The sequence below is a fragment of the Lagenorhynchus albirostris genome, chromosome 5, assembly GCF_949774975.1.
Source record: "Lagenorhynchus albirostris chromosome 5, mLagAlb1.1, whole genome shotgun sequence".
Lineage (NCBI taxonomy): Eukaryota > Metazoa > Chordata > Mammalia > Artiodactyla > Delphinidae > Lagenorhynchus > Lagenorhynchus albirostris.
Genome location: NC_083099.1, coordinates 57,764,468 through 57,777,564, shown reverse-complemented (window position 1 = coordinate 57,777,564; position 13,097 = coordinate 57,764,468).

Genomic DNA, 13,097 nt, shown 5'->3' with positions numbered 1-13,097 from the left:
AAGGATGAGCAACAGCTGCCTTGATCTCTGGCTACTTTTTGATGGTACTAACACTTACAAGCTAATATTGTAGTGATAGCCCTATGCCCCAATGTCACAAGACAATAGTCACTCCATGGAGTCTATGAAAGAAGCATTCTCAAGTATGAGTTTCTTGGGCTAAACTAGAGTATCATTATTGCTATTTGTGGCTTGGTCCATGAACATATAAAGTACTGACAGCTACTGGTCTTAGCACCACCCCTGCTCCTATCCATCAAGGGCAGTTAGTGACAGAGCCTAGGCATGGACATAAACACAGGCCTGCCTCACTTCACAGCCCTTATTCATCGCCAAGATCACTTTGCCTTGTAATCAACAGACCTTTCTTCTCAGTCTGTGACCTCATGCACAGGTGGAATTAGGCAGAGGCAGCATCCCTGGAGGAGCTGTCCAGCATTCGAGGTTCTGAAAAAGTATGGGTGGAAGGACCAAGAGCCTTCCAGATGGGTGAAGGATTTATATATTTGTTTAGGTAAGAAAGGGAGAATGTGGCAGATGAGTGTTTTTTAAATTAAAGTATAGCTAATCTACAGTGTTGTGCTAGTTTCAAGTGTACAGCAAAGTGATTCAGTTATGAATATATATGGGTGTGTGTGTGTGTGTGTGTGTGTGTATATATATATATATATGTGTATATATATATATATATTCTTTTTCAGATTCTTTTCCATTATAGGTTACTACAAGACTTTGACTCCTGTTCCCTGTGCTACCAGCAGGTCTCTGTTGCTCACCTATCCTATACATAGCAGTGTGTATATGTTAATCTCAAACTCCTAATTTGTCTGTCCCCCCACCCGGCTATCCCCCCTGGCAACCACAAGTTTGCTCTCCACATCTGTGAGTCTATCTCTATTCTGTAAATAAGTTCATTTGTCTCATTTTTTAGATTCCACATGTAAGTGACACAATACAATACTTGTCCTTCTCTGTCTGATTTACTTCCCTTAATATGATAATCTCTAGATCTATCCATGTTGCTGCAAATGGCATTATTTCATTCTTTTCTATGGCTGAGTTAATATTCCAACGTATATATATCCCACCTCTTCTTTATCCATTTGTCTGTTGGTGGACATTTAGGTTGCTTCCATGTCTTGGCTATTGTAAATAGTGCTGCTATGAACATTGGGGTGCATGTATCTTTTTGAATTAGAGTTTTCTCCAGATATATGCCCAGGAGTGTGATTGCAGGATCATACAGTAGCTCTATTTTTAGTTTTTTAAGGAACCTCCATATTGTTTTCCATAGTGGCTGCACCAATTTACATTCCCACCAAAAGTGTAGGAGGATTCCCTTTTCTCCACACTCTCTCCAACATTTATTATTTATAGACTTAAAAAATTTATTTATTTGGCTGCACTGGGTCTTAGCTGTGGCACGTGGGATCTTCGATCTTTGTTGTGACACATGTGTTCTTTTAGTTGTGGCATGTGGGATCTTTAGCTGCGGCATGCGAACTGTTAGTTGTGGCATGTGAACTCTTAGTTGCTGCATGTGAGCTTAGTTGCAGCATGTAAACTCTTAGTTGTGGCATGTGGGATCTAGTTCCCTGACCAGGGATCGAACCTGGGCCCCCTGCATTGGGAGCATGGAGTCTTAGTCACTGGACCACAAGGGAAGTCCCATTTATAGACTTTGCAATGAAGGCCATTCTGATCCGTGTGAGGTGATGCCTCATTGTAGTTTTGATTTCCATTTCTCTCTTAGTGATATTGAGGATCTTTTCATGTGCCTGTTGGTCATCTGTATGTCTTGTTTGGAGAAATGTCTATTTAGGTCGTCTGCCCATTTTTTGATTGGGTTGTCTGTCTGTTTGTTTGTTTTGATATTAAACTATATGAGTTGTTTATATATTTTGAAAATTAATCCCTTGTTTGTCACATCGTTTGCAAATATTTTTTCCCATTCTGTGTGTTGTCTTTTCATTTTGTTTATGGTTTCCTTTGCTATGCAAAAGCTTTTAAGTTTAATTAGGTCTCATTTGTTTATTTTGGTTTTTATTTCCATTACTCTAGGAGAAGGATCCCAAAAGATATTGCTGCAATTTATATCAACGAGTGTTCTATGTTTTCCTCTAGGAGTTTTATAATATCCAGTCTTATATTTAGTTCTTTAATACATTTTGAGTTTATTTTTGTATACCATGTTAGAGAATGTTTTAATTTCATTCTTTCACATGTAGCTGTCCAGTTCCCAGCACCACTTATTGAAGAGACTGTCTTTCCTCCATTGTATATTCTTGCCTCCTTTATCAAAGATAAGGTGACCATATGTGCGTGGGTTTATCTCTGGGCTTTCTATCCTGTTCCATTGATCTATATGTCAGTTTTTGTGCCAGTACCATACTGTTTTGATTTCTGTAGCTTTGTAGCATAATCTGAAGTCAGGGAGTGTGATTCCTCCAGCTCCATTCTTCTTTCTCAAGATTGCTTTGGCTATTTGGGGTCTTTTGTGTTTCTATACAAATTAAAATTTTTTTTGTTCCAGTTCTGTGAAAAATGCCATTGGTAATTTGATAGGGATTTCATTGAAACTGTAGGTTGCTTTGGGTAGTGTAGTCATTTTAACAATATTGATTCTTCCAATTCAAGAACACAATATATCTTTCTATCTGTTTGTATTGTCTTTAATTTCTTTCATCAGCATCTTATAGTTTTTGGAGTAAAAGTCTTTTGCTTCCTTTGGTAGGTTTATTCCTAGGTATTTTATTCTTTTCAGTGTGATGGTAAATGGGATTGTTTCCTTAATTTCTCCTTCTGATATTTTTTGTTTATGTATAGAAATGAAACAGATTTTTGTGTATTAATTTTGTATCCAGCAAATTTACCGAATCCATTGATGAGCTCCAGTAGTTTTCTGGCAGTGTCTTCAGGATTTTCTTTAGGATTTTCTATGTATAGCATCATGTCAAGTAGATGAGTGTTTTTGATAAGTGTCTGAGCAACATTTGATAAGACTGTGAAATCAGGGTCATTAGCAAAGAGAAGCAGTTGGTGGGCGAAGGTTAAACTGAGATTTAGGCTATGCTGTCCAATATGATAGCCAATAGTCACATTTGGCTATTAATCACTTGAAATATGGCTAGTTTGAATGGAGGTGTGCTGTGAGTGTAAAATACACACCTGCATTTGAATACTTAGTATAAAAATAATATAAAATATTTCATTAATAATTTCATATTATTACATGTTAAAATGATAGTATTTTAGATATGTTAAATAAAACAAATAATAAAAATTAATCACACCTGTTTCTATCTTCCTTTAATGTGGCTATTAGAAAATATACTTACAAATATTTCAATACAAAATTACATATATATTACATTTGTGGCCTGCATTAATTATATTTGTATTGGACAATGTTGCTCTAAAGATTGAACTTGAGGGGAATATTGCTTAGGAGATGCTGAAGGAAAGATCTGATTAGGTAAGTGATAAAATAAAAGTTGTACTTGAGGATTGTGTGTTTGTGGTTTTTACAGCTTAGAAAAATTTCCAGGGAGAAGTCACCAGAAAAGAGGAAGAGATAACTGATAACAGTTATTGTGCACTGACTTTTATCAGGCACACTGGTCCATTATCTTTCTTAATCTTCATAACCACCTTGGTATGTACATATTATTTCACAGATGAGAAAATTGAGGTTTAAAACAGCTAAGTAATTTGCCCCAAATTAACTTAATGAGAGAAGATTAGGGATTCAAACTCAGATCTGTTCCATGTCCTTTTACCTGACCAGGGAGATGGAAAAGAATGGTAAGAGCTTCTAGGGACACGACTCTGGAGATGGGGGACACCTAGAAAATGTTACAGCAGAAAAATGAGCAGACCTTGAGATGAAAACAGTGTAAATGGTTAAGAAAAGAAGAGATTTAAACCAACCTTAGAATCAAGAGCCCTGGAGATATAGAGGGAGGCGAGATAAAGTCCCAAGTCCCAAGTTGTGGGTTAGCCTGATGGAAGAGTACTATTCTCTTCCAAACCCAATCTGTGAATTAATTCCAGTAACATATATTAATTGGGCTTCCACTGTATGTAAAACACTGTCCAGCAGGATGGGAGGCAAAAAGAATCATAAAATATAGTTTCTAGTTTCTTGTTTACTTAGGAAGACAAGAAATAAGCCTCTGAAACCATTGACTGCTAACAAAGCTTGGGGTAATGGAGATAAAGGCACATGAACAGGAGTTAGGAGGTGTAAGTTCTTTCTCACCCTAGATCTCTGGATGACTAGTGGTGTGACCTTGTAAAAGTTACTTAGCTCTTCTAAATGTTCAGTTTTCTTGCCTGTGTAAAGTTAGCATAATATTATCTTTCCCACCTTTCACGGCTGTTGTAAGGACCAAAATCCAAATGAGACCACGTGTATGAATATGCCTTATTAATTGTAAAGTACTGTACCTGACTTGAAAATCCATTCCTTAGCTGTGATGGGGTTAGACAAATATAGGACCGTTGTTTTTTGGGGACCTTTGTTAAATCTACAGATGTTGTCAGGCTTCTGACTCATTCCCAGTAGCATCTGAATGTGAATTCCATCAACTGAGTCAGCTATTTCATTGAGCACATGTAACTCATTACTGCCTCTTACAGCAACTCTGTAAAGTTGGTATGGCTAGCTTCATTTTACTAATAAAACCACCAAAGCTCTGAGTTTTGGTTAACTCTAGTAAGAGAGAGAGGATGGCCTTAAATCTGTGTTCTCTCTCACACAAGGTTCTGAGTTCTTGCCTCCAACTCCCAGAATCTTACTCTGTGTCTGAAGTAGGGTATCACAGTAGGCATCTGTATATTTTTTAAAACTTCCTAGAGATTTCAATAGGCATCAAAACTCAGGAACCACTGCTATAGCAAGCTCTTGACCATCTTTGGGACAAGTGTTGTCTTATGAGGCAGCTGGCTGTTAGAATAGCCCAAATCTGCTTCGAGGAGCTTCTACTGATTGGCTCAATCCTATCCCCAGGAGCACACAGGCAGCCTAAAAATCCTTCAGTGACAGTCATTCAGACACTTCAAGTGTTCTTTAGGGCACCTGTTGAAGGCATCTGAGGCCCCTTCCCAAGAGATAGTCAACAAAGTTTTTAGACTCCCAGTCTATTATTTCTTTCTTCCTTGAGCCACTTTTTTTGGTGAGAGAATGGAAAGGTGGGAATTAGAGAATGAGTCACTGATGAGGAAGTTAAATGAGAAGTGAGCAAAACTGGGAGAATTTTGGATGCCTAGACTGGATATGTATAAATGCCAGCAGAGAGCTCTGGTGGAAGGTAGCAGAGAAACAAACTCAGTAGCTTCAAGAGCCAAAAGGAATAAAATATTACTGGTATTAGAACTGGTTTCTAATATTTCTTTTTTCAGTAAACTGTAAGATAAAGTGTTTTAGTTGTGTTTCTGTTTTCCTGCCTTTTCAACTCCCCAAATGATAAATAAAAGAAAACAAAACAAAACTCTTCCAAAAATAAAAAACGGTTTGGATAAAGAATAGCCCAAGTGAGTGACAGCCAGCCTCCGGACAGCCCAGCTGGGATGTGTAGAAGCTGTCAACACAGCTGGAAGACATGGGCCGTTCTGGAATAAGTGTGCTTCTAGTCAGACAGGCCTTAAAGAGATCTCCGGGGCCTCACTAGGCAGGCACTGGTAGAGTCAGATTTTAAAAAGGCACAGCCCTTCTGCCATCTCCAGCTTCCTCTAACCTTATCTCTTTCCACAGGCTTTGCCTCAACTTTATTGGGATTAGGGAAGGTGCACAGTCTCACTCCGGAAGAAGAGGGAGTGGGAAGCAGAAACAACAGTTGCTAATTTGCGTGCAGGGGATGCTTCAGGGCTCCTTGGGGTCTCCTGCAGCCTGGAGTGGATCCTATCTATCCTTCTCCACTGATGCGTGCCAGGGGCAGACTCTATGCTCTCCTCCAGCCACTTGGGGGAAAAGACCTGAAATATATCTTTAGATGACATTTCTAAGGACAGAGCATCTTGTGAGTGGGGGCATTTTAAGCCACCTTGCCTTAATTCCTTTTTGGAAAGAAATGAGGGAAATATAAACCAAAATAAAATGGTGGGAGCCCTGGAATGGTGAGAGCACAGCCTAGGATTTACTATGCTAAGGAGTTTTCAAATCTTAACTTTTTTTTTTTTCCCCTGCGGTACGCGGGCCTCTCACTGTCGCGGCCTCTCCCATTGCGGAGCACAGGCTCCGGACACGCAGGCTTAGCGGCCATGGCTCACGGGCCCAGCCGCTCCGCGGCATGTGGGATCCTCCCGGACCGGGGCACGAACCCGCGTCCCCTGCATCGGCAGGCGGACCCCCAACCACTGCGCCACCAGGGAAGCCCCCAAATCTTAACATTTTTGTTGGTACTTGTTGGTCCGTTTGTTTTGATTTCTGGTCATCTCTATTTTAACTGTCAACCTCAAAGGTCAAATGGGGCAGAGCAGGTGGGCATGAACTTTGGTATGACTTCCCTCTGTTTCCAGAGATCCTGAAATGTGCTTGTGGCCTCTCCTGCCAGTCCCTGAGACCTCCTTGAATATAATCTTCACCACCCGCTCTTTTTTTTTTGGTATCTAAATTAGCATGCTACTCAGTCTGTCTTGTGTAGAATTATATTTCCCTGTGTCCATGCACCCAAATAGACTGTAGGCTCTGAGAGGGAAACTTGGGTTTATGGAATATCTACTGAAAATCAGGCACTGTGCTAGAGAGTTTAATACTCATTCATTCATTCCATTGATATAAAATGAGCCCTTACTTAATAATACCTCACATTAGTAGTGAAAGTAAACATGCTAATGTAGCTTGCATATTTTTGGGGAGCAAGCCAACAAACAGACACATTGATATGTGAACAAAACAATTACAGCTTATTGTTAAGTGTTAAGAAAGGTGTAAATAGGGTGCTGTGTAGGGAATGATGGAAGGATCTATTTTAGAAAGGGGGTCAGGAAAGGTGTATAGGTCCTATTTAAACTGAGCCCTGTAAGGTGATGGGAAAGTCACAGTCATGCCGGTGACTGAGGGAAGCCTGGGGTAACAGGGTGCTACGTGTTCCCATGTTATTCCAGGACATGTTGGTCTCCTCTCCTTCCCCACTCCCCCACTTGAGTGCCTACACATAAAATACAACAAAATTTGCATATCTTTCTGTCCTTTCTCTTTCTGATACAGACAGAAGAATCCCACTTGGGGAGGTCTTTCGCATTTTCATGTACTGGTGACTGCATGTTGTGGGCTCATGTCAGGAATGAGGTGATCAGCCTACTCAAAATATTTCCCAAGGCAACCCCATTTTGATCAGCCATTCCCATCAGGCTATGAGACAAACAAAAAGAAGTTCTGTTTTGGTTTTCTTAAGTAATATGGCCAGGTTTTCCTCTTTTTTTTTTTCCTACCTTCTCCCTCTTTCTATGCCTTTTTGGTTATTTCTGATAAATTCAGGTTTTCTCTACATGGGGTATAGACTACAGACCAGGAGTGTCGGGAGAAAGCTGGGAAATGCAGGTTGGAGCTGTCGGTAGGAAGACAAAGCAAGTGGGACCAGGGGCTTGGGGGAAGCGGGGATGGTGGTGCTTCATTTGGGCCAACACAGATTGCTTCCCGAGAAGAGAGAGGGCCAAGTCCTGACCCAGCTCCGCTGCAGGTCCAGGCTTTCTGTGTGTGACCGCCTCCGCCGGCCTTCTTGTGTCTCGTCCTTCTCATTGTCCTCACTCTTGTGATTTCTTTTGTTGCTCAGAGTTTAAAGTTGTCCTTCATAGAAATCTTCTTCTTATGGCTTCCAGTGTTTTACACAAGGAAAGCAACGTCATTTATAAAACTACTACAAACATTGTAGAGCAATTATACTCCAATAAAGATGTTAAAAAAAAGAAAACAGGGCTTCCCTGCTGGCGCAGTGGTTGAGAGTCCACCTGCCGATGCAGGGAACACAGGTTCGTGCCCCATCCGGGAAGATCCCACATGCCGCGGAGCGGCTGGGCCCATGAGGCATGGCCACTGAGCCTGCGCGTCCGGAGCCTGTGCTCCGCAACGGGAGAGGCCACAACAGTGAGAGGCCTGTGTACCCCAAAAACAAACAAACAAACAAAAATAAAAAAAACCTACTACACACAAATGGAGGACAGAGAGAAATCCCTGAGCCAAGGATTGTGAATTAATGTCAGCCTGGGAGAGTTTGATTACTCACTCCCAGAGTTCTGGTAACTGTTCTTGTTTCATTTGGTTTTCCTTATACTAATGGGAGCAACAGTTATGTCATGAGGAAATGAAAATTAGGCTTAAGAAGCCTTCTCCTCTCTGACAGGTTGAGCCATTCTCTTGGCTGCAGTGAAGGGGGCAGTTGGCTCTGGGCTCTTACTGCTGCCTGAGGTTGACCAGGGAACACCACTTGCCTTTTCTGAATCTCCATCTCTTCATCTGACATGGGCAGTAATGCCTCTAATACTCTTGGGAGGATTTAGTGAGGTAATGCAGCTGGAAGTGTTTTGTAACCTGTAAAATGCTAAACAAATGGGAGGTATTATCTTTCCCTGGCATGGAACGGTCAGGAATAAGTGGGTGTCAGGCAAAACATGAGAAAATGGCTTAGAGTATCAGCATATTGACTCTGCTACTTCAGATTTATATATCAGCCCTCAGGGACTGCCTTAAGGGCATCTGCTGTGAGAGATTACTGTACCCCCAAGTGGGTTATGTTCTGCCTCTTTGCGGGTTATTGTTACCTGGGTGCTAATGGAAAACTTGGAGCTTAGGGTAGAATATTTGATGAAATCACGGGAGGCTGAGAGGTCTCCTAAGGAGGAGAGAGGTGGTACAGTCAAACCCAATATCCCAGGACCCTGTCTTTGCAGAGGCAATGAGGTGAGCTTGGAGACAGTGGTGGAGACTGGAGGAGAAAAACAGATGGTGAGGAAGATATGAAGGCAGAATTTGGGTATTAGGGAGAGAGGAGGGCAATGAAGGAGCCCTCCTGTAGGTCCCCGCCTGCATTATCCATCTTTGTGTATAACTGTGTCTCCATGGTCTGGCCCCCTCTCTGTCTGCCAAAAATTGGCCTGCAGCCCTGGTCATTGGTGCTCACCCAACTAGTCTTGTCACTGGAATCACTGATTGTGTTCAAGCTCTCAGGGTGGACTTGTGCTCTGGGTGACCTCCAGTTCCTTACTGGGACCTGAGCCCTGCCACGACGCCAGCCTGCGTCCCCTAAACTTCTCCCCCCCACAGACCTGAGTGCTTTCTCTAAACCCACTTTTCAGTGTAGTATAGGAGCATTCACATTGACCTACAATCAGAGACTTGAGTTTGGATACTGATCTCATCTCATATTAGTTGGTGAGTTTAGGCAGCAGCTTATCCTCTCCAAGCCTCAGTATTCTCATCTTTAGAATGGGAATAATATATAAGTGTTTTGAACATTTATGAGATAATAAAGTACTTAATGGACCTGACACATAATATGTGTTAATAAATGGTTGATATTGTGATTATTATGGTTATTCCACATGGAGAGGCTCCTGAGAACCAGCATGCTGCTACCTGCCTGACAGGAAGCCAGAAACTCCTCTAGCCACTTGACCTAAAAGTTTCAGTATTAGTCCTTGTTTCGTAATGATGCTGTGGACTCTCTAGTTTATACTCTGGCCTCTACTATTTGTGGCATGCCTAAAACTGAGACTGTTCTCTTGTCCCCAGAAATGGTCTAGAGCAGAGCAGATAGTCCCACTTTTAGATATGCTTTTTCAAGAAAATGTGTAAACATTGATCAAAGATTTCCTATATTTATCAAAGCAGACACTTTTTTTTTTAATCAAAGCAGACACTTTTTTTTAAACACCTAAGGAAAAAGTGCACCAGTGCTAACTTGCAGTCTTTACTTACCCATGCTTGCCCTTGCTCAAGTTTTGTCCTGACTCTACCCCAAGCAGGTGTGTCAGAAGTCCTGACATCTACAGAAATCAATCCCGATGGGAAACTGGCCATTCATCCTTCTAAACTTGATTTCACCTTGGTCTCCTTAGATTGCCCTCAGAGACATGGTAGCTGGTACCTAGCTCAATTAAACTTAGAGGAATAACTCCATTATTTTAAACCTCAAAAGGTTCTAGGAGTCTTGGTTGGTGTTTAGTACTCAGTAATTTAAATACACCAGGCTTTTCACCAACGCTTATTAAAAGGCTCACTAGGTTTTTAAATACAAATAGCTTTTATAATAGGACATGCTGGTGAGTGAATTAAAATTAAATCAAAATCATATTTTAAAATTATATTATCCTTCATTCAACATATTTAAAATATATTTGCTGAATACCTATTATATGCCAGACCTGTGGTGCCGAGGACTCAAAACAGTACACATCTCTGCTCTCCTGGAGCTTCCCTTTTGTAACAATTATTAAAGGAAATACATAAGTTATGTATTATAGTTGAAGATAATGAATGTTCTAGGGAAACGTTAGGTAGGAAAGGAGGATAGGAAGTGCAGGAGTTGCAGGTATAATTATGGTGGTCAGAAAGCCTCGCTGGGAATTTGGGAGTGAGCCATGTGGAATTCTGGGAGAAGAGCTTTCTAGGCAAGGAGAGCAGTAGGTAAAAGAGGACCTGAGGCAGGAGCATGCCCACCCTGCTCTAGGAATAGTAGGGAGGTCCTTGTGGTTGAACTGGACTGAGCAAGGAGAGAGCAGTAGATGAGGTCAGGTTGTGATGGCCAGATTGTGAAGGGTCTGGAAGGCCATCGTGAAGACTTCGGCGTCTATTCTGAGAGAGGTGTGTTTTGAGAAGAGTAGTGTCATGAGCTGCCTTGCCCTTTAACAGGGTCATTACGAATGCTCTGTTGGGAATAGACTATAGCGGGAGAAGGTAGAAGCAGGAAGACCTGCAATAATTGAGGTGAGAGATAAAGGAAGTTTGGATTAGTGTGGTGGAAAGAGTGGTGTCAGATTTTGGCTCTGTTTTTTTTTTTTTTTTTTTTTTTTTTTTTTTTTTTTTGCGGTACGCGGGCCTCTCACTGTTGTGGCCTCTCCCGTTGCGGAGCACAGGCTCCGGATGCGCAGGCCCACTGGCCATGGCTCACGGGCGCAGCCGCTCCGCGGCATGTGGGGTCCTCCCGGACCGGGGCACGAACCCATGTCCCCTGCCTGCATCGGCAGGCGGACTCTCAACCACTGCGCCACCAGGGAAGCCCTTTGGCTCTGTTTTGAAGGTAAGGTCAATCAGACTTCGTGATGGATTAGGTGTAGGAAATGAGAAAGAGGAGTCAAGGAGTTCTCCTAAGCTTTTGACTTGAGAAACTGAGAATTTACCACTAATTGAGAAGGAATGAGTGTGGGTGATACCGGTTTGGAGGAAAATCAGGCATTCAACTCAAAATGTTAAGTTTAAGATATATGCTAGATACCCAAGTGAAGGTGTGAAGTAGGCAGCTGGATCTATGGGTCTGGAGCCTGGGGTAGAAATATAAGGAGTTGTGAGTTTCTAAGAGATATTTAAAACCATGGCATTAGGTTAAGTCACCCAGGGAGTGAGTGTTGAAAGAGAAAAGTAGAGGTAGGAGAGATGAGGAATAAACAAAGGATATGAGAAAAAGAACACCAGAAGAGCATGATGTTCTGAACCAGGTGAAGAAAGGAGGAGGGAGGGATGAGATCAACTGTGTCAAATGCTTCTCAAATGGAAATAAAGTGAGGCCTGAGCACTGATGTTTTGATCTAACAAATAGAGGTTTTGTAAACTTGATGAAAACAGTTGGTGGAGTTATGTGGGCAAAAGTCTAATGGAAGTGAATTTAAAAAAGAAAGGAAAGAGAAGAACTGGAGAGGGTGAATACAGGCAGATGTTAAAAGGAAGTTTATGGTAAAGAAAGGCAGAAAAGTAAGGCAGTTCCTGTAGGGAGGTGGACTCAAGGAAGGATTCTTTAAGGATGGCAGAACAGTAGCTTGCCTTTAGGCTGATTAGGTAAAGATTCTGTGGAGAAGAAAAATTTAATGATGCGGTGTTTGAGCACTACTTTGGGTGGGCATGGAATCTAGTGCACAGCTGAAGGGTTTGGCTGCCCATAGGAGATCAGACAGTTCATCTGTAATAAGAGGAGGGAAATCCAGACTTAGGAACACCGATGCTGAGTCAGTGTGATGGTGGGAGCTTGAAGGAGTTCTTTTATTGTTGCTTCTGTTTTTTATTGAGGAATTAAGATCATGAGCTGAGAGTGAAGATGCAGGAGTAGTGGCTGGAGATATGATAAATAATAAAATATGAAATAGAAGAATATTATACTTGGCAATAGGCTAGGGAAACCTAATATGCTTGCCCTTAGACCCACTTGAGGTTTTTGGTCGTGAGTACAAAGTGAGACAATTTTCCATTGTTGTGTGTTTGTATCCAACTATTTTCAATGGCATGTGTAGAAGTGCAGAATAAGTGGAGAGCTGACTTTAACCAGGCTTGAGATTTTGCTAAGTCTGATGAAGTATGAGAGGGCAGGGGGATTGAGGATGCATGCAAGGGAATGATGAAAAATAATGGGTTGTGGACTTTAAGTTGGTTAAGAGAGAAGGGGAAATAAGGACAGGAAGGAGGCAAGAAACAATGAAAAGTCAGTATGACCAATGGATTGTAGATCTCGGTGCCACCAATGGCTTTTGGCAAGGTACCAGAGGAAATGAGCTAAAGAGACAGGAGGTGGTGGTCAGACAGTGGGATGCTTCAAATTTAGATTATGGGTTGCAGATTTTGGTAAGGACTTGCCGGGGAGTATGACCCTGGGAGTGAGTGGCTGAGATAGGAAGGTGGACATCCTTGAAGGAGAGGAGTTTCAGAAACTGAAAGGGCAGGGTTTTGGGACACTCATCAATGTGAATATTGCTAAGAATTTAAAGAATTCTCCAAACATAAGTGAAGATATGGAAAACAGTAGTTTAGAATACACTATCAGCTTCCTCAGCATGTAGAAATCAAATGTTCACTATGGTATGTTATTATGGGTATATGAAATCATGCCACCAGGGTTAGCACATGTGCATGTCCGGTGCCTCTCCTCTACACTTGGATAAGTAACCTCTGTGTT